General features: G+C 44.3%; 1 long non-coding RNA gene across 2 annotated transcripts in view; it reads left to right on the forward strand.

The window, feature by feature from the left end:
• The window catches only part of LOC134756616 (uncharacterized), a 44,730-nt gene extending 18,698 nt beyond the window's left edge, over positions 1-26,032 (forward strand). The window contains exons 4-5 of one of the 2 annotated variants that reach the window (XR_010129501.1): positions 24,517-24,816; positions 25,397-26,032. This is a non-coding gene — a long non-coding RNA (uncharacterized lncRNA). Of the gene's footprint in view, positions 1-18,064; positions 18,246-24,516; positions 24,817-25,396 lie in introns of those variants that run through there. The other variant, XR_010129500.1, reaches the window with a different exon arrangement.
• Positions 26,033-26,296: the final 264 nt, after the last annotated feature.

The following is a 26,296-nucleotide window of genomic DNA, read 5'->3' on the forward strand; positions in this document are numbered from 1 at the left end:
GTAAAGATCGGCGTGTCACTGTGTTGTCCAGGCTGGTCTTGAACTCTTGGGCTCAAGTTATCCTCCGCCCAGGTGTCCCAAAGTGCTGGGGTTACAGGCCTGAACCACTGCACCGTGTCCTAAAAATTCATTCACTTTCTTTTTTTGTCCACAAGGTGCTGCTGTTTCCCTTCTAATAAAATGAGACAGCTCACTTGAGAACCTCAAGAACACGAAATTCTCTAAAAAAAAAATCATAGTAGTTCCTTTTCCATAACTATTAAGTTTTTAAGGTGTTATCAGGTTTATTTCATAGAAAGAATGTGTAAAATTTTTCATGTAGAAACATAATCTTTTAGCAATGAGTTAGTTAAAAAATTTGGCATTGTCAGAATGAAGATTTCCTTTTCCCTATAATTTTATTTATTATAATTATATTTTTAACGATATCAATTGCTTTATAAAAACTCATTACTTTATATACCCAATGACTGTGAAATCATCTGCTTTGAAGCACAGTGAAATCATCAATCAGCATACTGGGTCTAACACAGTTCCTTCCATTTTAAGAAAGCTATTTACACTCCAATTTGCAAGTTGGACTTTACAAAAATTAAAACATCAATAAAATATACTAAATATGATTGTTTTAAAAAGTAATGGTTTTTTATGGTAAGGAAATAAATCGAAGCTCTGTGTTTGAAAATGCAGAAAACAAATCAGCATTCTTTATAAATAGATTTTACTGCTGGTTTAGAAATTACCTTATATGCTTTATAGATGATGGAAAATGAAATCAGCTGCAGTTAGCAGTGTGCATGCATCGTATTTGCTGTGTCACTTTCAGAAAGGTTATGGAATATTGGCAGGTCAGGATCCTCAAAATGATAAGTTCTAAGAAGAGGCTAAATGAAAAAGAATTTTAAAAGCAAGCCTAGTTGTTTAATATATACATGGAGGAGTTATGGGGAAATCCTGGACTGGGAGCTAGCAGATCTATGTTCTGACAATTACTAAGTCATTGGCTGCTACAGCAGGCCAAGCAGACATAACTGTCAAGGCTGCCTGGGAGTTGGGTTGATTGGCAATTGGCACAGGGAGAGAGGACAATTGCCAGAGTAATGGCCAAATATTCAGGGTTTCATGTTCAGTGAAGCAGGACATGCATTTGTATCCCAAGGGCAAAACTGACACTAGAATCTGGGTTTCCTGGCTGAATCTGAGTCCACAGTCTGATGAGCAGGATGAAGTAGTCTCAGAAATCCAAGCCAGCAAGAACGCATGAGGTGTGCTCTGCAGATATTGGCTGGCGAGCTGCATTAAGATGTTTCATTTCATTGAGCAAACATTCCTTGATTGGTTAGGTTAGCATCCCACAAGAGCAGAGACAAATTCTTCAGAATTTGTCCATGAAGCTATAGTCCCAGAGCTTATATTTCAAGGGAGGAGGGAGGAAACAGCATCTCAGGATGGTAGGTGATTACAGCTAAACCAAATTCTGAAAATAAAAGGAACGCTATGTCTTTGTCTGCTCAGGCTGCTGCTACAAACAACTGTAGACTGAGTGGCTTAAACAGCATATACTTGTTTCTCACAGTTGTGGGAATTCAAAGATTAAAATCTGGGCCAGCAGAGCCAGTGTCTGGTGAAGTCCCTCTCACTGGTTTGCAGGTGTTCTTGTTGTATCTTCACATGGCTGAGAGAAGAGGGCTCTAGCCTCCTGCTCTTCTTATTAGGATGCTAACCCCATTGTGGGAACTCCATCCTCATCAAAACCAAATTACTTCCCAAAGGTCCTCCTTCTAATGCCATTCTATTGTTAGAGTTTCAACATGTGCATTTGTTGATGCAAACATGCAGTGCACAGCATCTAATCTAATCAAATTGGTTGTCCCTTGAAAAAAATTCTAGCTCCTATAACAAGACTTAAAATTATGACTTGTTTGTTGCCAAAACTGTCTATCTGGATTTGCTGGAAATCAAACATACTTGAATATTTCCTCTAAAGATTTTCTCATTCCTACCCTATTGTGTATATTTACAGAATTCTTAAATAATTACATATACAAGGCTTCTATTAGCTCTGACGAGAGCTTCTATTAGCTTTGACTATTGCAAGCAGCTTTATAGCACTGTAGGTAAAAGCATGTGCTTTGAAATCATACAATAAATTTATTAAATGCTAAGCACTTTATATTCACTATTTAATTTTATCATCTTAATCACCTTCATTATTACCTCCATTAAACCCTATTTGTTGGCTACTTATATTATTCTGATTTTGCAAATCTAAATTTGAGAGGCTTTCCCTATGTCACATAAGTTAATAAGTGGCATAGCTGGGGTTTGAATTAAAGTCTACCTGATTCCAAGATCTATTTACCATTGTTCTACAATATGTAATTTTTAGGTCCCTGAGAATGCTAACAGCCTTTCTTTTGAAATCTACCTTCTTTCTGGATAGCAGCTTTATTAATATGTGATTAGGGCACCATATTTCAGGTAACAAATTCTTTGAAATCTTTCATTTCCATAGTGAGATAAGGATCAGTTCTGTGGCATTGTCAGCCAGAAAACATCATTTGGAGACGATCTTGTACAAGAAGTAGAAGACACAGCTGGGGGTCTGCGGAGGACAGAAAGCTCACAGCTTCTGTCCATACCCCTTTCACTTCCTCCTCAAGGAGATGGACCTCTGTGGTTGGTCAAGCTTAAGGATCTTTTATGGGCCACAGATAATGGTGACATCTTCCTAACTCTAGGTGAAGATTAATGGGCAAGTTGGAGAGTTAAGGTAGCTTGTGGCTGCTCCTTTTAGAAGAAAGTCTGATCAATGCTTTCTTATTTGTGGAACCCCTCTGTTCCCCCAAATGCTTGGTAAGACATGCCTGAAGACCTATCCTGTGTCAGTAGACTTCATGTCTACTCTCTTCTACCAATCATACAACTACAGACAAATAAGAAAAATAAAACAAAGCTCAGACACACTCCCCTGGCATGGAGGCCACTCTCTGGCTGGCTGCTTTTCTCTACCCTGGCACCTCCTGGGCATTTGGCTCTTTCTTAGATCAAAGTGAGACATGGGTTTGGGATTAAAGAGAAGTAGGTGAAAGGGGTCTCTGGCCTGTTTTGGCATTAGACCAAGTAAATAACAGAGTTCTGGCTTAAGCTCAGCTCTGTAGAGCTTTCTCTGTGTTTGGGGAAAGTCTCCGATAGTAAGGAAGTGATATTTTACTGTGCTTCGTTTTCTGTACATATATCTCTTTCTTAGGTATGTTGTGAGGAGATTCGTTCCCTGGACAAATATATTTCTCAAATAATAAGACTTGAAAGTCAAAATGATGCCTCAATCCATGGACTACAGAATAGATGTTGTGTTGGCAGGCATGAAACCAGTATGCGTTTCCCTGTACATCTCCATTAGAGCTCTTTAGTCACCAGGTACATTGTCAAAAAGCTGAAGTATTTGAAGTGAATCTTTTTTTCTGAGCTGTAGATCTCAACAGTGGGATTAAAATACTCAGTAACCCATGCAGTAAACAGCTCTGATATCATCCAAGTGTTGTTGTTCCATTTATAGAGCACGGGTAGTGTAGATTTAGCGTAATTCTTAAGAGGTGCCCTAGGATTTATGGAATAGCAAATGAGCATTGGCTTGTAACAAGAAAGTCAGCCTGTCCTTTAAATCTTTTTCTTTTTCTTGATATAAAGGTCTCACTCCATTACCCAGGCTGGATTGCAGTGGCATGATCTTGGCCCACTCCATACTTGACCTCCTTGGCCCCACAATCCTCCCACCTCAGCCTCCTGAGTAGCTGGGACTAGTAGCATGCACCACCATACATGGCTTTTATTTATTTATTTATTTATTTTTTGTTAGAGACAGGGTTTCACTATGTTGCCCAGGCTGGTCTGAAGCTCCTAAGCTCAAGCCGTTCCCCCACTTCAGCCTCACAGAATGCTGGGATTACAGGCGTGATCCACCCTGTCTGGCCTCTAAATTCGTGTTATGGAGACTCATTTTCATGGTTAAAATGTCCTGAATTGACTGTGGCCTGTTGGGAGGTGGGATGGAGGAAACTACTTATGGAAAATGAAGAAGAAAGGGAAGCACACCAGAAGCAAGAAAGTGTCATCAATTTTTACATCAAGGACTCCATGATAAAAAGAAAGTACAGGTGGCTTATTATCAAGGCTGACCATTGGACTGTGGACTGCACCTACATCTACCAGGTTCTTCTGGATAGTACCAGTTTTAAATTTTTGACCTGATATTCATGAACACAGTGCTACTGGTCAGACCTTTGTCCAGGTTTAAGCTTCAGAACATAATGTCTTCATGCAGTGGGAGGCCGGTTAGGGTTATGATTCTGCCCTGGGGCATCTGCCCCTTCTGACCTGGAGGTAAACTTGGCATCTACTACTTACCTCTACACTTGAACAGCCAAGGATGGGCTGAGCACAGAGGCTCACATCTGTAACTCCAGCACTTTGGGAGGCCAAGGCAGGAGGATCGCTTAAGGCCAGGAGTTCAAGACCAGCCTGGGCAATATAGTGAGACCTCGTCTCTGTAAAAACAAGCAAAACCGAGGATGGGTGGGTGACAGGGAGCAGTTCAACATGGGAAAACATTAATCTGAGAGCTGGAAGGACCCTTAGACCAGCCCCCCATTAACAGATGAGACTCTGCCCTGAGATTATAGCCTAAGGTAATGCATTGAGCTTTTCTAGAGATTTGAAAATAATCAATCCTAAAACCCTCAAGCATACTGCTACTGTTTGCTATTGAATAATGTTTTCTAGTCTGGGTGTGGTGGCTCCTGCCCGTAATCCCAACACTTTGGAAGGTTGAGGCAAGTGGATCACCTGAGGTCAGGAGTTCAAGACCAGCCTGGCCAACATGGTGAATCCCCATCTCTACAAAAATACAAAAAATTAGCAGGCCATCGTGGTGCGCACCGGTAATCCCAGCTGCTTGGGAGGCTGAGGCAGGAGAATCCTTTCAACCTGGGAGGCAGAGGTTGCAGTGAGCCGAGATCTCACCATCGCACTCCAGTCTGGGCTACAAGAGTCAAATTCCATCTCAAAAATAATAATGATAATAATAATGTTTTCTACAAGCATGGAGTTACTTTGTACTGTGAACTGGTGTGAAGGAATCCACCATGTGTAAGCTTTTAGACTGATGACAGTTATTTCTAGATCACAGAGGTGGGAATGCTTGTTTATCATCTTCTATGTTCTTTGTTATATTGATTGATTTTTTTAAATTAGAATTTTTATAACAATAAAGTCATAAAAATAAGTAACTAAAATAAAGTAAAGTAATCTAAAAAGGCCGAGCATGGTGGCTCATGCTCAAAATCCCAGCATTTTGGGAGGCTGAGGTGGGTGGATCCCCTGAGGTCAGGAGTTCAAGACCAGCCTGGCCAACATGGTGAAACCCCATCTCTTCTGAAAATACAAAAATTAGCCGTGTGTGGTGGCAGGCACCTGTAATCCCAGCTACTCGGGACGTTGAGGCAGAAGAATCGCTTGAACCCAGGAGAAGGTGCTTGCAGTGAGCTGAGCTTGTGCCATTGCACTTCAGCCTGGGTGACAAGAGCTAAACTCCGTCTCAAAATAGAACAAAATGAAAATCTAAATGTAATTGAGTTGAATATTTAAACTTTTAATTGACATTTCAAATTAGATTCTAATTCCACTTAAAAGAGCATCTCATAGAAGCAAATGTACTCAATTATATTAACTCTGTGGTTTCATTTAAGCAATTTGTTTTGTGAAGGGACACAAAGCCAACCAGATTTTAACAGTGTATAAATATGTATTTATTAATTTAATTACAACGACAATACTCTCAACTCCCCATTTGAATATAGGAGAGCATCTGATCTGTGTTCTGGGACAGCATGCACTATAGGTGTGTGGAAATACCGATGCCCTCAGCTGTGTAGCAGGCTCAGTGGGACCTGGAGTGCAGGAGACCCTGGGCCATTCACCTCTGGCCACAAAAGTCATTGTCCATTTACCCCCAACTGATATAGAAATACTATTTTCAGCGGTTGTTATGATGCAAAAGAAAAGAAGCAGGGAGACTTATTAAACTTTTACATATAAGATATGTTAGTAAATAAAGTCTACTTTCTTCTGGCTTAGCTAAAAATCTATACTAGTATTTATGCCTTTTGGAAATTAGAGATGCCGATTTAAATATTATGAAGCAAAGCAACTGAGTATTAGGTAAGACAGCCAAATACAACTGCAGTATTGTAGAGGTTATGTGTTACATGTATAAGAATATTTCATAGCAATAATCTTTTAAGACTCTGTGAAGACACCTCACAGTGAAGCAGAAATTAGAACAGAATTAATAATACTGTGTATGCTTTCAGCTCACCAATTTATCAAAACTAGCTTTATGATTCAGGAGGGTGTCTGCTCTTTTGCAATTGGAAGAAAAGAAAGAATATTTTATTTTTTGACTCTTTAGATTTTCTTCACTAACAGTATTTCCAAGGCTAAGTAAGGGGGTTGCAAGTAACACTAAGAGAAAAAAGCGGTCTTGAGCAGCTTTTTAAAAATGGTCTTAAAATATGGAAAATGAAGCCAGGTGTGGTGGCTCAGTCTTGTGATCCCAGCACTTTGGGAGCCTGAGGTGGGAGGATTGCTTGAGGCCAAAAGTTTGAGACCAGCCTGGGCAGCATAGCAAGATCCCCATCATTGCAAAAAACAATAATTTTTTAAAAAAATTAGCTGGATATGGTGGTGCATGCCTTAGAGTCCCAGTTACTTGGGAGGCTGAGGTAGGAGGAGCTCTTGAGCCCAGGAGTTCAAGTCTGAAGTGAGCTATGATTGCACCGCTGTCCTCAAGCCTGGGCAACAAAGTGAGACCTCTGTCTCACATATATACATATATGTGAGTATATATATATATATATATATATATATATATATATATATATATGGAAAAGGGAAGGGGCCAAGAATATCAAAGACATTGAAGAAGAGGAAAGATTTGTCCTGCCAAATATCAGAACTTTTATAAAGCTACAGCCATTAAGACAGTGTGGTCCTCACTGATACACTGACTAATGAAACAGAATAGAGAGTTCCCAAGCAAATCTCCACAAATTTAATCTTCGATATGTGATGTAGGTGACATGGCAGATCAGCAAGGAAAGAAAGGAGTTTTCAATAAATATAATAGAAAAATAATGGTTATTGATATAAGAAACAAAATGAAATTATATTCCTACTTCACTCTATATACAAACATTAAGTTCCAGATGGACAAAAGACTTACACGTCAGAAGCAAAACTTTAAAACTTTTAGTAGAAAATGTAAGTGAATGAGACACAAAAAGCCATTTAACCATTAAAAAAGATTAGACATTTTGACTATCACAAAATTAAGAACTTTTTACATCAAAAAGTGGAAAGATAGGCTGGGCACAGCGTCTCAAGCCTGTAATCCCAACAGTACATCACCTGAGGTCAGCAGTTTGAGACCAGGCTGGCCAACATGGTGAAACCCCATCTGTACTAAAAATACAAGAAATTAGCTGGGTATTAGTGGTAGACACCTGTAATCCCAGCTGCTTGGGAAGCTAAGGCACGAGAATGGTCTGAACCCGGGAGGTGGAGGTTGCAGTGAGCCACTGCACTCCAGCCTGAATGACAGAGTGAGACTCTGTTTCAAAAACAAAAAATAGAAATTAAAAAATAAAATAAAAAAGTGAAAAGATAAACTATAAATTAGAGAAGATATTTGCAGTAACTGAAACCTACAAAAGATTAATATTATATCAACTAAGTATAAGGAGCTCCTATGAATTAATTTTAAAAATAGCAACCCAACAGAAAATTGGGAAAAGATATTAATAGGGATTTCACAAAAGAGAAAGCCCGCAAAACATAAAAATTTTCTCAACCTCATTAGTAATCAGGGAAATGCATAAGATACTACACATCTATTCTCTCCACAAATATTAAGAAGTTTGACAATATGAAATGTATTAGTCCATATTCACACTGCTGATAAAGACATACCCGAGACAGGGAAGAAAAAGAGGCTTAATTGGATTAAGGGTTCCACATGGCTGAGGAGGCCTCAGAGTTATGGCGGTGAAGGAACAGCACTTCTTACATGGCAGTGGCAAGAGAATATGAGGAGGCAAAAGAAGCAAAAGACGAAACCACTGATAAACCCATCAGATCTTGTGAGATTTATTCATTATCACAAGAATAGCATGGGAAAGACCAGCCCTAAAGATTTGACTACCTCCCCCGGGTTCCCTCCCCGAACACGTGGGAATCCTGAGCAATACAATTCAAGTTGAGATGTGGGTAGGGACATAGTCAAACCATATTATTCTGCTCCTGGCCCCTCCAAATCTCATGTCCTCACACTTCAAAACCGATCATGCCTTCCCAACAGTCCCCCAAAGTCTTAACTCATTTCAGTATTAACCCAAATGTCCACTTTCCAAATTCTCATCTGAGACAAAGCAAGTCTCTTCTGCCTATGACTCTGTAAAATCCAAATCAAGCTAGTTACTTCCTAGATACAATGGGGGTACAGGTAATTGAGTAAATACAGCTGTTCCAAATGGGAGAAATTTGCCAAAACAAAGGGGTTACAGGCCCCAAGCAAGTCCAAAATCCAGCAAGATAGTCAAATTTTAAAGCTCCAAAATGATCTCCTTTGACTCCATGTTTCACATCAAGGTCATGCTGATGCAAGAGGTGGGCTCCCACAGCCTTGGGTAGTTCTTCCCCTGTGGCTTTGCAGGGTATAGCCCACCTCCTGGCTGTTTTCATGGGCTGATGTTGAGTGTCTGCAGCTTTTCCAGGCTCATGGTGCAAGCTGTCAGTGAATCTACCATTCTGGGGTCTGGAGGAGAGTGGCCCTCTCCTCACAGCTCCACTAGGAAGTGCCCCAGTAGGGACTCTGTACAGGGGCTCTGACCCCATATTTCTCTTCTGCACAGCCCTAGCAGAGGTTCTCCATCAGAGCACCACCCCTGCAGCAAACTTCTGCTTGGACATCCAGGTGTTTTTAAACATCCTCTGAAATCTAGGTGGAGGTTTCCAAACCTCAATTCTTGACTTCTATGCATGTGCAGGCTGAACACAACATGGAAGCTGCCAAGGCTTGGTGCTTGCACTCTCAAGGCCATGGCCTGAGTTCTATGTTGTCCCCTTTCAGCCATGGCTGGAGGGGCTGAAACACAGAGAAACAAGGCCCTAGTCCACACACAGCACAGTGAACCTGGCCCAGCCCAGAAATCCATTTTATCCTCCTAGGCCCCGGGCTTGTGATGGGAGGGGCTTCTGTGATGACCTATGACATGTCCTGTAGACATTTTCCCCATTGTTTTTGGGATTAACATTCAGCTTCTTGTTACTTATACAAATTTCCAGACAGCTTGAATTTATCCTCAGAAAATGGGATTTTCCTCTCTATCACATTGTCAGGCTGCAAATTTTCCAAAACTGTATGCTCTGCTTCCTTTATAAAACCGAAGGCCTTTAACATCACCCAAGTCACCTCTTGAATGCTTTACTGCTTAGAAATTTCTTCCAGCAGATACCCTAAATTATCATTCTCAAGTTCAAAGTTCCACAAATCTCTAGGACAGGGGCAAAATGCTGCCATTCTCTTTGCTAAAACATAACGAGAGTTACCTGCTCCAGTTCACAACAAGTTCCTCATCTCCATCTGAGACCACCTCGGCCTGGACCTTATTGTTCAAAACATTATCATCACTTTTGTCAAAGTCATTCAGCAAGTCTCCAGGAGGTTCCAAATTTTCCCACATTTTCCAGTGTTCTTCTGAGCCCTCCAAACTGTTCCAATCTCTGCCTGTTACCAAGTTTCAAAGTCACTTTCACATTTTTGGGTATCTTTTCAGGAGCACCCCACTCCACTGGTATCAATTTACTGTATTAGTCTGTTTTCACACTGCTGATAAAGACATACCCAAGTCTGAGAAGAAAAAGAGGTGTAAAGAAAAAGAACTGTAATTGGATTTACAGTCCCACATGGTGGAGGAGGCCTCAGAGTCATGGTAGGAGTTAAAAGGCACTTCTTACATGGCAGCAGCAAGAGAAAATGAGGAGGAAGCCAAAGCAGAAACTCCTGATAAACCCATCAGATCTCATGAGACTTATTCACTATCATGAGAATAGCACAGGAAAGACTGGCCTCCGTGGTTCAATTACTTCACCCTGGGTCCCTCCCATAACATGTGGGAATTCCGGGAGACAGAATTCAAGCTGGGATTTGGGTGTGGACACAGCCAAACCATATCACCATATATGGAGAGACTGGATCAACAAGATCATCTCGAACTAATACAGGAGGTGAGAGTTTAAATTAGAACAACCACTTTGGAAAGCAATTTGGATTATCTTATAAATTTGAGCATTTTCATATGTTATGGCAAAGTAATTCCTCTACCATAGGCCCTGGAGAAACTCTTGCCCATATGTACCAGAAGTAGTAAAACAAAACAAAACAAAAATGCTCATGTAATGCCATTCATAATAGCAAAAATCAGGAAATAAGCCAAATGTTCATTAATAGGAGAATGGGTAAATTAATAGGAGAATAGTTAAATAAATTATACCCTTAAAAACTAAATAACATGTCATTTAGGGTAATCATATGTATGCAATAAAACAATGTGTTTTTTTTAAAGGAAGAGAATCCTAAACATAAACTCAGGGTAGTAGTTACCCTCGGGCTGAAGGGTGAAAATCAGGAAAAAGGACAGAGGAGGAGCAGATGTTAGGGTCAGAACCCTAGTTCTTTGGTTGTGTTGTAAGTTCACAAGTGATTACCATATTGTTCAAATACATTTACACAGAGGCTCAGGCACAGACAAGGGTGAAATAGGAGCCAAGGTGTGCTATGAGCCAAGAATTATGATTAATCCAATTTTGAGCACTTTAAGCCATTTGAAAAACAGAAAAGCAAAACAACAAAATAATTTTTAAGAAATTGAATATAGGGTGCTATGCTTTGAATGTGTCCCCCTAAAATTAATCACCAATGTTATAGGATTAGGAAGTAGGGCTTTTAAGTAGTGATTCAGTCATGAAGGGAGAGTCTTCACAAATGGGTTTAGGATCCTTACACAACTGGAGGGAGTGGGCTTCCACCGTTTTGCCCTTCCGCCTTCTGCCATATGAGGACACAGTGCATCTCCTCCTGAAGACACAGTGCACAAGGTACCATCTTGGATGCAGAGACCAGGCCCTCACCAGACACCAATCCTGCTGGCACCTTGATCTTGGACTTCTAGCCTATGGAACTGTGAGAAATACATTTCTGTTCTTCAGAAATTACCCAGCCTAGTGTATTTTCTTATATAGTAGCACAAACTCATTGAGGCACAATGCCTCTTGTCATTTTCTTCTGCAATTTTCTTTGTTGCCTCTTTAGCACGGGATCATTTTATATTTGATCCTTCATAATATCTCTTACTTTCGGTTTTTCACATTTCTGTTCCAAGTGTATTCTTAGATACATATTTTCCACTATTAGTTAGCCTCAGGGGTTGCCAGGGAGTGTGTGTTTCTGTGCCACCACTGTAGGACTCTGTGTGTGTGTCCGTGTGTCCCATTTTCTCTTCTCTCTCTGTCTCTCACCCTCTGTGTGTTTCTTTCCCTCTCTCTGTCGGTCTGTGTGTGTGTGTTTTTGTGTATGCCCGTGTGCATGTGTGTCTTTGGACGAATGTGCTCTGTTCGCCAAAATGCGATTTTTTGCATGTCGGCCAGTCTTTGTTGAGCCTCTTTCTGCGTCTCTGCCTGGGTCCCGTGGCCGATTGTCCATCACTTTCACGGCGGTTCCACTTTGGGTTTCTGAAGTCCTCGATCACGTGAGGAGATGCATCGGTCCTGGAGCAATCGAAGTCTCATCCCCATCCTGAGCGGCCTCTTTTCTAGGATCAAGAGGACCACACTCCAGCCCAGGACAAAACCCAACAGCAGCTCATTGTCCGACAGGAGAGGAGCAGACCCACCTCCAAGAAGATGGTTGTACCCCTGCATGGCTCTTCTCTCAGCAATGAAGCCACACCACGATACAATTCTGAGGAGGAAGCTGGGAATGGGAGACGGCAACAATCCCTTTCCCTGGAATGCTGGCCTCTCTGGGCAAGTCATGCGTTTCGCACCCCTCCCCTTATGCCTGTGGCGGTGGCAAGATCCTGTAACCTACCTGGGCCCTGGCCTCTTCTCTGTCCTCCCTCTTGCTCTTTCTCCCCTGTTTCTGAGGGGCCTAGCTGGCTCTTGGTCTGGCTGAATAACTTCTATGAAGATCGCTTCCCAGTCCATCAGGGAGACACTTTCTGGAGATCCGTGACATGACTCTTTCTCTCTCCAAACCTGTTTCTGCTGGATTGAGCAGGTCTGATAAGCCTGGAACACTTGGCTTCCATGTGTGTCTCAGACAGGGAAGCTTCTTTGGTCTCCTTGTTTCACCTCATGGGTGGGTGGATTGCCTAGAATAAGCGCTAGATGATCATGACTGGCCTTGTCTTCTAGGACAGGTGGTGTCCCATTTCCTCTGCATGTTCTGTCTCACAAAAGAGGGATATCCTCTCCTCTGCTCATAGGTGGACTGATTCCTTGAATCTTTTGGCTGTAACGAATGTCAGGAAACCAAAGGAACTGGGCTGGGCCTGGGGATGGGGTTGGGGCTGGGTGCAGGGAAGGTTGCTTCAGGGCTACCTGGGCGGTGGAGGCGTCGGGGTGGGGTGAATGTTGCAGAAACCTCTGTGCTCCTCTGGCAGGCATTTCAAAATGTGGCTTGGACTGAGGCACAGGCCCCGTCCAGGTTCCCAGGTCTTCTTTGAGTTCCCTTGGCACTCAAGGAAAGGCCACTTGTTCCCCCTTTCCACTGGGCACATGCCTGGACACCATTGTTGGTTTCATCATCGCTCCATATGCCTCCGGTGATGCACATTCACACCATCTGCTGTGGGATACGCCAGTGCCACGCGTGATCGCATTGTCTCCACCTCGGCTTCGCACCGTCCCTGTTTGCACCTGTCCTGGAAAGCAGTGTCCGCTTGCAGGAGCCCCAGGGCTTTTAGAAGCGGGGCACACCACTGCTCTTTCAAAGGAGGAGGGAGGCAGAGGACTCACGGATCAGTGAACTTTCAGCTGACACCACGCCTTGAGGGCCATGGGATCATTCTGTGCTGCAGCGAGGACCTGCCTGCCTCACCAGATGTGCTGAGCCCATCCTTTCTAACCCGGAGGGGTCCAAACTAGGATCTGAAGAGGAGTCCTGAGAACCCAGCAGGCGCCCTGAAGATCCCCCTCCATAGGTGGAAGTTGGCTCAAGGAGGTCCTGAAGACTGGACTCCTGGGGGTTTGGTCCGGGGACAGGATACTCAAGGACTCTTCTCCCACCCCGCCCCAAACTGGACCTCAGCCCCCACGCCACAGCCCCCTCTTTCTCCCCAGAGCCGAGGGACAGACAGAGAATTGCGACTAGAAATTTGATCGATTGGTACGAGGGACCACGTGGCCAGGGGCTGGCCAATGACCAGGCCGCCTGGGATGAGCTAATAATGGAAGCAATTTGTAACTTTCAGTAGCTCTCTTGGCCTGGGTACCAGAGGGAGGGAGGCGGGCAGAGGAAGGGAGATGGGCACCCCCAGTCTTTCCATCCTCCTCATTCGTCTAGGGGCACCCGAATCCCCTATTCCTTATTTCCCCTATCACTCAGGCACTGGCAGGGTCCTTTACCCACTCCTGTTGGCCGCCGCGGCTCCAACGCGAGGTAAGCTGGTCCTCTACCCCTCAAACTCTTCACAACCCTCACCCCGTTTACTAGCACCTGCAAACCACAGCCTCCCTTCCTGTCCCGTTAGTGAATTTAAATCGGATTTTGTTTTTCCTCTTAGTTGAAAGAAGAAAATATTTTTGTATTCTTTTGTATAACCTATCTCGGATTTGGAGAAAATTTTAATTCAAATTAATACACTTATATTGGGGGGGGGTGAGTGGTACTTTCCTCCTTTTCAATAAATTTGTATACTTGCTACTTTATGGAGAGTTTGCTTTTCTTTGGAGATGAGTTACACCTTATGTTTTCATATGTGTTACTGCTTTAATGATAAGTTCAACTCCTTTCTCCATTCCATCCTCCAATTTTGCTATTTATAAATATCACCTAATAGATTTAGAGTTTATTCATTTTTCTCTTCCCTTACTAGTTTTTCAGCTGTTACAGAATCACCACAATTTATTTTTCTCTGTATGTGGATGAGGTTTTGTGTTGATTCCTCTTTTTGCTTTGTAAATGAATTTATTGTTTGGGAAACTCATGGGGGGTGTGTGTGTAAAAAAGGTCTTTTGATTAATTCCAACCTCTCCTCCTCTGAAGAACAATTTGCTTGAAATGTTTTGTGTATTTCCCTCGTTTTTATTATGTTTAAATTTGAGGTATTTTACCTTCTTTAAAACCTCACCTCTTTTTAAAATTTAACCTTTTGCATGTTAAAACATATTTAAGGTTTTTATTTTATAAACTGCAATGATTAGTAGATTTACTTGCCTTTCCCTGACCTCCTTCATGCTCCTGCCTCCTCCATCTCAAAGCTTCCACAATTCTCAGCTTCCAACGGACTCATCCTCCCCTCTCCTCCCAGCCAAGGAGGAATGCCTGGGAAGTAGACAGTGTCCTTCTTGGGTCAGAACCTATGCTCTGGTTCTAGTTCAGGACACCTCCAGTCTCACCTCCAAGCGGCAAAATGAGTGAGAGCAGAATTTCTGTTCAACTTTTTCATTTGGGACTTAGTTCTTTCCACTTGGCTGTATTCTGGAGAACTCTGATACATGAAATTGAATTTTAAATTCTCATTTTTTCCCTAAGTTCTAAGAAAAGTGCAGGCAGATTGTTTTTCTTCCTTAAATGTAAGCTGTTAGCTTAGGGGTCAGCCCTTTGGGTCTTTTACCTCCTGGGGGAGACTTCTCAGAGAGACACACAGTGTTGATTCTTCCTTTTAGTTTTGGGTAAGGTAGAAGGGGCAGGGATTGGGGAAGCCCATATTGATCTCTGGCTCTAGCTCTCAACAAAGAAGGGTAGAGAGCTGGCCTGGGGACTTGTCCCTTTGGTCAGTAAAGTTTGGCTTAGGAGAGAGTTTGAAGTAAATCCCAGCTCTGAGGAAATTCTTCTTTTTAGCATTACTGTGAAAATAAACTATTAAAATGGTGTGGCATGGCTTCAAACTATTCAGATTCCTTGAAGTAACAAAAATAAGCTTACAAGAGTAATTTGTGTTTCCCAAAGATCTGCCTCCAGTGACTGTCCATTTCTCTCAGGGAAATAGAACCCAACTGGGCAGAAGTAAAACTGCCACCCCTCCCCTTTCAGTTCCCCAGTCACATTGACATTCTGGGCACATTTGGCCCAGCCCCCGTCCATGCTTCTCCCAAGTATGAATCTAAGTTACTATTAATAAGGGGCCACTCCAAGTTAATTGGCATTAAAAGAATTCATTTCAATTTGTTAATATTAAATGAATGCTCTGCACTTTAGCACCCTTCTTCACCCTGGATTCCCAGATGAGTGATAGGAAGAGGGGGCAGGGAAGTAGAATGAGGATTTTATTTCTGGGTCTCCAGCTTAGCTACTGTGGTGCCTCCCCTGGGGGTGTGCGATCAGGCACAGTGGGGGCCTGCTTGGGGAAAGTCTGGTGGTCTTTTTTGGTGAAATTCATCTGTTTCAGCAGGAGTTGTGGGGGAGGGTGGGTGGGGAGCAGAGGGAGAGGGACAGAATGGTTTGGGGGAATTTGTGGGGAGCGGAGGGACTAGGGAGAAAGTGGGAAGGGAAAGGGACGGAGGTCAACAGGAGTTTTGGAGAACAAGGGTTGTAGGCTGTGGGGGGTAAAGCAGATTTGTGAAGAACTGGTGATAGGAACTAAACAACCCAGCTAGAAGGGAGGGGCTTCGAGCAGGAGTGGGGAGGTGGGATTTGAGGCAAAACAGCTAGGAGTTCTGAAACTATTAATATCTAGCTGTGTGACTCAGGGCAAGTTGTTTAACTTTTCTCTCTGCCTTAGTTTCTTGACCTGTAAAACAGGGATACTAATAATAGAACTTATCTCAGGGGGTTATTTGGAATTAGAAGAAATACTTGCCATGTGTTTTCCACAGTGCTTGGCACATAGAAACTGCCAGTAAATGTTAGCTCTTTTTATGGCAGAGTGGTTAACAGGATGGATTCTGGAGCTAGAGGGCCTGGTTTTGAATCTCGATCATGCCTTATGTGAGTTGTATGACCTAGGCAAGTTACTTAACCCCTTGTGCCTTAGTTTCCTTGTCTGTAAAATGGGGTTAATAATACCTAGCTCAAAGGCTGCTGTCAGGATTAAGTGAGTTATATGTACGAAGAGCCTGGAACAATGCCCATCCCATAGGAAACACTATGTAAGCATTAGTCGTCATTGATATTGTTGCTCTTCTGATCTAGGAAGGTTGAAAATAGCGGCACAGGTGAGCTACTATTTACAAGCTAAGATTGCAATCAGATCAACTCTTTCACTTCTATCCCTGAAGCTACTCCTGCAACTGGGGCTGCATATGAGGGCTTGGGGAGAGATCCTATAACCCTGGAAGCTGGGATATCAAAGTCCTTCCTCTGCTCTAGCTCTTGGGTTGGTGGTCCCTCCAAGACCCATAGACTCAAAGTCACTTCTTTTTCCCTGGGCAGGGTTGGGGTGGGGCTGGTAATGGGAGAATTACTTTCTTGGTCTAATAACTCCCTTTAGTAGAGAGTTAGTCCTGGGAGTTTGAGTTGGGGGAGGTTGGGTAAAGCAGAGGAGATTAAATATCCTTTATGTACCAGCCCACACACACTTGACCTCACCAGAGGGTTGGGAAGACAGAGATTCAAAGAGAGGAAGTGATCTGACAAAGTCCTAAAGCTAGAACTTGGCAGAGTTGGCATCTGAACTCTGATCTGCTTGATGACAAACTTAAAGCCCTTCCATTGCTGCATGCTTTTTGAAGGGAGGGATGGGACACGTGTAAACTTGGGCCAGGACCATGGGGTAGATGGAAGACGGGTGAAGATAGAGTATTGGAGTGGGAAGTGGCCAAGCAGGAATTTTTCAATCATGGAAGATTTCCTGAGAAAAGAGATTCCAGATCAGGGTTCAGATGGTAGGGGAATGAGGATAGGAAGTAAAGAAGAGGGAGGGAGCCATGCATTGACAAGGAAGGAGAAGAAAAAAGAATTTATGCAAAGGCTGGGTCAGAGTAATGGACATGAATTCGATTCGCCTTCGGTTTGCCTTACCATTTATTGAAGGCATACTATGTACTAGGTACATACATGATCACATTTGATGTTCACAACAGCCCTGACAAGTGGGTTTCTTATCCCTATTTCCAAAAGAGTTCATTGAATTTCTGAGAGCTTAATCCCCACTTTAGGTTACACAGTAGTAGCTGGATTTCCTGTCATCAGAACCCTCACCTAGGCTGCCTCTGAGCATGGCTTCTGTGTCCCGCTCTCAATTTCCATGACTGTTTCAGGTCCTCCTGTTCCCCCGCATTTGTAGTCACTCTTGGTGACTGGGAACAAAGGGCTAGAGCGTGAGCTGAAACTGAGACAGGGAGTGGCAGGCAGGCAGTGGGGACAGAAACTTTTCTCACATCCACCCATGTGAAGAAGATGGACAGAAAGGTGGTCTTTCTGGAGGGAGGCTTCCAAGCCACTTTCCCGAGACTGCTGATCTTGGGATGAATGGCAGGGACCTGATTGGGTAGGGGATGGGTGGTCACATTGTTTTCTGGGCTGTAGACTTTATTTCCCTTCCTTTGGGAAGAGAAGACGAAGAGGACAGCTTAGGTGTGGGTTTGAGCCCTGGATTAAGACTGCCCATTGTCCACTAAAATCTCTTCTTTCCTTGCTGCACGAGGGTGGAGAGACACCGAGCTAGACACTCCATTTCCCAGCTGCTCTTGTTGCCAGGTGTAGACACAGGGGAATGTGAGGCGAGCATGTCCTCAAAGCCTGACGGCATTGGGTAAATTCTCCTTTGTGTTCTCTCTTCATGAGCTGGGCAGATGTGCCTGAGACAGGTTTGACCAGGCAACTGAAAAGACATCCCTAAGAGAAGACAAAGCAAAGGTATGAAAGGAACACACGTCCTTGACTGACTAGGAGGAACAGAGCTGCCTGCTGTCTGGAACCGCTTCCTCCCAGACTAAGTGAGAAATAAACTTCTGTTTTCTATATGCTACTGTGTTTTGGGGCCTTTGTGTTATAGCAGTTTTGCTGTCATCCTTTCTAATTCACCTTCTCACACCAGATATTTCAAATTAAAATGATTATATCAGGCCAGGTGTGATGGCTCATGCCTGTAATCCCAGCACTGGGCGAGGCTGAGGCAGGCAGATCACTTGAGGCCAGGAGTTCGAGACCAGTCTGGCCAACATGGTAAAACCCCATCTCTACTAAAAAATACAAAAATTAGCTGGACACAGTGGCACACTCCTGTAATCCCAGCTACTTGGGAGGCTGAGACAGGAGAATTGTTTGAACCCAGGAGGCGGAGGTTGCAGTGACCCGAGATCATGCCACTGTGCACCAGTCTGGGCTACAAAATGAGATTCTGTCTCAAAATAAAAAAAGATTACATCAGATAACTGAATAACTATAATAATATTTATTGGGCCAGATAGTATGCGAAGGACTCTATGCACATTATTTAGTGTAATCTATGTGACAATCCTCTTGAGATACGTGTTACTATTATTCCAGTTTACACACGAGGAAACAGGTTCCAGGAAGGTAAGTTATGTGCTGAGGGACACACAGGAGTGGGTGGAGCCGGATTTCAAGCTCACTGGGTGTGCAGAACTGAGCCTCTTCACCATGGGGGCAAATCCCTCCTGAGGACAGGGCTGGAAAAGCCATGGAGATCATCTTGTGCTTGGACAAGCCTCTCACCAGTAACCACAGGGCCCTGAGACTCCCATTCCTACCTTCAAGAAGCTCAGCAGGCTACTACTCGTGTTCATGTTGGGTCACTACATACGGTTTTATTTGAAGGAAGGACCCCAGAGTTAAACTCATTTGAAAACCCCTGATAAATTCAGTCCCCTCCCTCTTTTTACAGGTGAGGCCCAGAGAGAAGATATGACTTGCTTAAGGTCACACACTTAGTTTCTCTGTCAATCTTTCTAAATCTAGGACGAGTTCTCTTCCCACTGTATCAGGCTGCCTCAACAAACAGGGAAGTACAAAAATAGCCAAATCCAGGAAGGAGGGCAGTGGTCTGTGTCTCCTCCAATAATTTCATGGGACAGCCAAGCCTATTTCCTTGATTTCCCTTGTGCCCCTCCTGTCGGATATCTGCTTTGGGACCCATCTCTTTTGGGCTTGCAGAGAGAACAGGCTGCACCAATTCTCTACCCTCCTCATCACCCAGATGGTCAAACATGCAAAGGGAAAGGAAAGCTGGGGCCAGAGCCAAGGCAGGCAAAGAGACTCCTTGACCCCCTCCAGTCTTTCCACATTTATATTTTTGGAATTTCAGGCTCCCTCCTCCCCCTGGACCTTTCCTAGTAGCCCACCAGGGAGAAGAAGAGGGAAAACTGCCATAAATTTCTCCTATTTATACAAGATGACAGAGTTTCTTGTGCCAGAAAAAACACAGAAAGGGAGCTGTCAGGGGAGAAGGGACCCAGCCCTATACCTTCTGGGGTCAATTTATCTTTCCGAATCGTGGCTTGGGGGCTACCCTAACATTGCCTGTATGAAATGCAGGCTTTGACTTGGGGCAGCCAGGACAGACAGCCCCTGAGCTTTGTTTCTGATCACAGTTTTCCTGCTTCATCTCAACTTCCCCCTACCCCTTACGCTGTCTTTTTAAAAAATAACTTTCTTGAGGTATAATTCATGTGTCATTTGAAATGTACCATTTGAAGTGTAAAATTCACCATTTGAAATGTACAATTCAATGGTTTTAGTATATTCACAGGTATGTCAAACCATCACCATAGTTAATTTTAGAACATTTTCATCACCTCAAAAAGAAATCTTGTAACCTTTAGCTATCACCTCCCTATCCCCCCATATTCCTTCTTGCCCTTGACAACACTAATGTACTTTCAGTCTCTGTAGATTTCCCTATTCTGGACTTTCATATGAATGGCATCATATAATAAGAGACCTACTGTGACTAGCTTCTTTCATTCAGCATAGTGTTTTCAAGATTCATCCATGTTGTAGCATTTATCAGTACTTCATTCCTTTTCAAGGCTGACTAATATTCCATTGTATGGATATATCACACTTTGTTTATCCGTTCATCTATTGGTGAATATCTGGGTTGTTTCCACCTTTTGGATATTATGATTCTTTCTTTGCTCTCATTCTCTAGACATCTTGGATAGTATCCAGTGAGGCCTGTGGGCAAGAATGGGTGTTTCTTATATTTGGGAACACCTAATATCCATGAAAGCATAGTCTTGGCACATGTCTGCTTTCATATTAAGTACATGTACTAGCTGGAATTTTCCTCCTTCTGTTGTTACTGAGGTGGAGCTGCTCCCTCCTTTATCAATTCTCCCTTTTTATCACGATTGCTATGTTGGACACTTGCTGACTCTTCAGACTAGGGGATTCAGATCCTTCTCTTGGGGCTTCAGAGACATGGAGTGGATGAATGAATGTCTTTCCATGAGGGAAGAGTTCCCTGAGTCTGGTCTCAAGTGATTCTCCCCTGCCTCACAGCGGAAGGAAGGTCTGTGAAAACTCCAGGGTCGAGGGAAAGTTATGTTCTTGGAGGTATGACTGAGCCCAGAATCCAGGCCTCCAGTTTCCATCTCCTTGCCTGGCCCATTTCAGTCTTCAGACATGCTTTGAGGTCAATCCAGTCACTCACTCAGCAACAGACACTGCCTCTGCCCTCATGGACCTTGCAGTTCTAGTGGTGAGAGTAAGATGAATACAAATGAACAAAATGATGGCAAGTTGTTCAAGCTTGTTCAAACTTCTAAACACTGTTCAATGAATGAATGAACCAACAAGAACTTAGTATGTGTTCTGGAAAGAAAATGTGAAAAAAGTCAGAGTTCTAAGTCACTTTCTGCTACCACTATCTTTCCTAGTCTGGAAGTCAGCATTACTTCTCCATCCCTTGGAGGAGATAGTGGGCAGATATTACAAAATGTTAGCTAATAAGAGCTACCATTTATTGGAGCAGACATACACCAAGGGGTTTCTATAGTTCATTAATTTTCACCCTTTGAATTAGGCACCAATATTTGCATTTTGAAGATGAGAAAAATCAAAACTCATGGTTTAAGTAGCTATCTGAAATCACACCCATAGCAGTAAGTGGCAGAACATTTGCTCTGGACACTGGGATAAGTATGTGTGTATGGGTTTTCTTTGTTGTTTTTTTTGTTTTCTGTTTTTTTTTTGTTGTTGTTGTTTGTTTGTTTTTGGGAAGGAGTTTTGCTCTTGTTGCCCAGGCTGGAGTGCAATGGCATGATTTCAGCTCAATGTAACCTCCACCTCCTGGGTTCAAGTGATTCTCCTGCCTCAGCCTCCTGAGTAGCTGGGATTACAGGTGCCTGCCACCACGCCTGGCTAATTTTTGTATTTTTAGTAGAGACGGGGTTTCGCCATGTTGGCCAGGCTGGTCCCAAACTCTTGACCTTGTGATCCGCACACCCCGACCTCCCAAAGTGCTGGGACCACAGGCGTGAGCCACTGCACCCGGCCATGTATGTGTTTTTATTCCTAGCACTTCATAACAAATGCCAACATCTCTTCCTGTGGCCCTACCACAGAGGGAGCTGATCAGTTTCCCCTCCTGCCCAAAGGCAAAGCAGCCACAGTGGAAGTGCCAGAGTCCTCCCTCACAGCCTTCTGTCTAGTGGTTATTCCTGCTTCAAGGTTAAGGAAGGGAAGGACCCGTTTTGCTTTCAAAGGCTTTTTCCTTCCAGCCCTTGCTGTGCGGCCCGTTGTGTGTGGGAGGGACCATGAGTGGCCTGGATATTGTCAACAAAAGACTTGAACAAGCCAAAGAGCTGATGATGTTGACAAGAAGGGGACCTTAACAAGGCAGATAATCAAAAGTTGATGACTGACAGCCCCTTTCGCATCCCTTCACCCTCTGCTAAATCAGGTCTCTTACATGATCTTGATGACAAATAATAAAAAGTATAAACACATTAGTTTTCACATGCATTTGTTCACTTCTCACAGCAAATATGAGAGGTATCTAAGGCTGAGCAGCTTATTACAGAAAAAAGTTTATGGGACTAGAACCTTAATTTTATGTAACAAAATTTATATAGAGCTTATCATGGATCATGTACTCTCCTAAATAGTTCAAAACTTTCATTTTTGGAGAGATGGGTGTCTTGCAGCCAGGCGCAGTGGCTCACACCTGTAATCCCAGCACTTTGGGAGGCTGAGGTGGACAGATCACCTGAGGTCAGGAGTTCGAGACCAGCCTGACCAACATGGTGAAACCCCATCTCTACTAAAAATGCAAAACACAAAAATTAGCTGGGTATGGTGGTTCATCCCTGGAATCCGGAGACTGAGGCAAGAGAATCACTTGAACCCAGGAGGTGGAGGTTGCAGTGAGCTGAGATCATGCCATTGCACTCCAGCCTGGGCAACAAGAGTGAAACTCTGTCTCAAAAAAAAAGGGGGGGAGCGGTCTTGCTATGTTACCCAGGCTGGTCTTGAACTCCTGGGTTCAAGCAATCCTTCCACCTCAGCCTTCTGAGTAGCTAGGACTATGAGCCCATGCCACCAGGCCTGGCTGTATCTCATAACTATTAACTCATCTACTTTTTCACCACCATGTGAAGTAGGCATTACTGTTATGCACATTTTTTAAGATGCGGAAACTGAGGCATGGTAATCAAGTACCTTGCCCAAGGTTGTACAGCCAGCAGGTGGTAGAACAGGGATCGTGAGCCCAGCCCCAGCATCTGTGTCTAACCACTTCGCCAGGTGGGCTTCGCACGGGGACTTCACTTGAAACTCTAGTTTGTTAGTCTGGTGCCCCTGCTTCCACCTGCCTCCCTCAGTCTTTATGGCCCATTGGAAAAAGCAAGCCAGAGCTGTGGCTCCCAGGGTGACGATCTTTCAGCTGCCTCCTTGGCACTGTCATTCCCTCCCCCCATCTCCCGCCAAGGGCTACAGCTGAGAATACCACAGACGGTTTGCATGGATCAAGATTTCTCTCAAGAAAGAGCTCACAGAAAGGCTGCTGTGAGAAAGGAAGTCACTTGCTACTCCCCTTATTCCTCCATCAGGAGGAGCCAGATGAGGTCACTGCACATTTGAGTTGGTGCTATCAAAGCACAGCCTCTGGCCAGCGGGAAGACAAACATGGGCTGTGTGGCCCGTGACTGAGTGGCTGAAAGGAAACCTGAGGTGGTAGATGATGGAACTGATTGAAATAAAACTTCTGTAGGAATGCTGCATGTAATTCATTCAATGGTGCTCCCTGACCAGGACCCAGGGCTGTGCATATGAGCTGCAAATGGGTTTGTTCATTCGTTTACATATCTATTTGCTTATTTATTCAATAAATTCTGATTATGCCCCTAAGAGGCACTGTGCTAGATGTCAAGGATGAACAAGACAAAATCCCTTCCCCACAGGGGCTCCCGGTCTAGAGAGGGGAGGAGGAAGGAAGATCCACAGTGATTTGTATCATATGCTGAGGAAAGAGAGTCATTTACTATCACCGTTTGACATCCTCACCCCCAGTGCGGTCCTTCTCTTTGTCTCTCCATGCTGGGAGTGGGCAGTCCCTGCCCTGCTGCCCTTCAGACACAGCTCTCTTCCCTCAAGCTGCCCTCTGCCTGGATCCCACCTTCCTTGTGAGCTACAGTATTTGCGTTGAAGGAGTCTTGACTCTCCTTCCCTGTCAGTCACTGTTTGGGTGCAGGCAGTGACAGTGGTGGCAATAAAGCAGCAGAGAGAAGGCTTTGGTATCAGATCAGGGACTCGCGGGTAGGATGGGACGGGGATGGTTTTCTATTTGCCCCACTGTGTTCTCTGTGCTGCTCTGCCCAGGGAGGCTGACCTCTGCAGACTGTGTCACCTGGGCCCCCTGATCTCTCGGCCAATAGAGGTCCCTGCTGAGAAGGGGGAGAGAGGAGTCAGGGTATTTGTTTCCCCCATTCCCTGTCAGCCCCCCTTTTTGCCTGCCTGAAGCTCTGGTGGTGGTTGTGGTTCCTCCATGGTCACAGCTTTGCTGAGTGGCCTCTCTCCTGTGTCCCGTGACCCCCGTTGGCATCAGGCTTTGGTAGAGATATTTCTATCCTGGTGCCACACTAGCCCTTATTAGTTTTCTTCATCTAGTCTATGCCTTTAGAAACTGTCACATCACTAAACCCTTCAGTGAAACCCTTTTGAATGTGTCATTTATTTTCTGTTACCGCCCTGACTGGCTCACCTGGGTGCAGGGGAGATGGGGACAGAGCAGGTCGGGGCTCCAGTTCAGCTTTATTGTCCCTCTTTTTCAGAGTTTCCCAGAGGAAGAGAGAGAATTTGGACAAATGAATGAGGAACAACGCTCTCCTGAGGGTTTTCTTTAAGGGGCGAGGATCACTGCCGCTAGCTCCTTTCAAAGCAGAATTAAGAGGCAGTGCAGGAAGGCACAGCAGGAAGGCTCATGGTTAGACTACAGAGAAGGAAGCAGCCACTGCTGGGGACCTACCCTGTGCTGGTCACTGACAAGCTGTCTCATTAAACCTTCCCGGACCCTCAACCCCTCCTAGTATCTTATCCTCATTTTACAGATGAGAAGACTGTGGCCCAGAGAGGTAAAGATCTGGGGAGCAGGATGGGAGCTTCACTTTGTCTCAGTTGCTCTGGCAAAGAGAAGCCTCACCTTGTGATCAAGGGATTGGGAGGGTGACAGATAAATCTTGGCTTAAGTGTCAGCATAGCACTGGGAATCTGGAGCTAGACGGCACTGGCTTGACTCCTTGGATCTGCCTCTTACTAGCTGTGTGATACTGGGCATGCCTCCGTTTCCCCATCTATAAAAATGGGGCTAATGATAATAACACTTGCCTTACAGGTTGTGTAGAAGGTGGAATTTGTAGTTATGAGGTGCCCAGGAACAGTGCTGGCACACAGTGAGCGCCAGGCACAAGTGTTAAAGAATGGAGCCTCCTGCTCTCTCCTCATTTTCCACCCCCTGCCCTCTTCTCATTGCCCACCTCCCCTGCCTTCTCCTCACCATCCTGAAAAAGGGTGAACAGCCACCCAGGAGCCCCTGAACAGGTATGTTGGTCCCAGGCCCTTTGTGAGCATGCTTTTCCCTGCCCTGCCCCCTGTCATCACCATTCTGGATGGAGCAGCAAGGACGGAGACACTTAGTTGGGCTGTCCACTCCAGGTCCAATGCCAGTGGGATCAGCTTCGATGGGATGCGCACAGACTGACCTCTTCTCCCCAGCCCCTTCAACTTCCCAGAGCTGCAGGGGGCCTGGGAGTTCTTGGTAACAGCACATTAAACCTCTGTTTGTAGGAACTTTAATTTAAACACAAATTAGAGATGGCAAATGACTCTGGCAGCCAGATAAGCCATCCCGGGAGAACAAGGAGAAAGCCAAGAGAATCAGCCCAGATAAGGCCTGACTTTAAACTACTGGTGATACCCAGAAGCCTGGGACAGATGAAATCTAGGGGTCCTGAATGAAGAACCCCAGAAGCTCCACACCCCAGTTGTCCTTGCTCTGGGCTCTATGCCATCTCCCTCTCCTGTGTTCTCTATATTTCTATCTTTTTGCAAAATTCTAACCTGATTCTTTGGCTCCATCCCTCCCACCTCCACCCCACTGTTTTAGAGAATGCACTTTCTTTACTTTGCTTCCCATCTTCTTCTGTGACCTACTATTCTGAGAAAGTTCTACTTGTTATCTAACCTCCATCTATGCTACTACCTTTAGAGTCTAATACATCCTGCTTAGTGGTAGCTCTGGGAGTTTCTGTTCATGTGGCAAATGTGGTGTAGTAAAAACAACCTGAAAAAGACCTGGGTGAACTTCTCTGCGTCTCAGTTTCCTCATCTGTATGATGAGTGTGTGAGAAAGAATCTCTAAGGACTTGTAAACTCTGACTTCTCACAGAGAATCTGAGGACAACGACATCCCAGGAAATCTCTATCGTTCTGGAACCCATGAATTTTCCACTGTTCTACTGTTTGGGAGTGAGCATGGGGAGAGCAGTCAAGCCTGTTGATTCCTTTCTGGGAGGGGTCTACAGGCTCTGCTTCCACCCCTCCGCCCACAACCCA

This window comes from Gorilla gorilla, chromosome 11 (genome assembly GCF_029281585.2).
Source record: "Gorilla gorilla gorilla isolate KB3781 chromosome 11, NHGRI_mGorGor1-v2.1_pri, whole genome shotgun sequence".
NCBI lineage: Eukaryota > Metazoa > Chordata > Mammalia > Primates > Hominidae > Gorilla > Gorilla gorilla.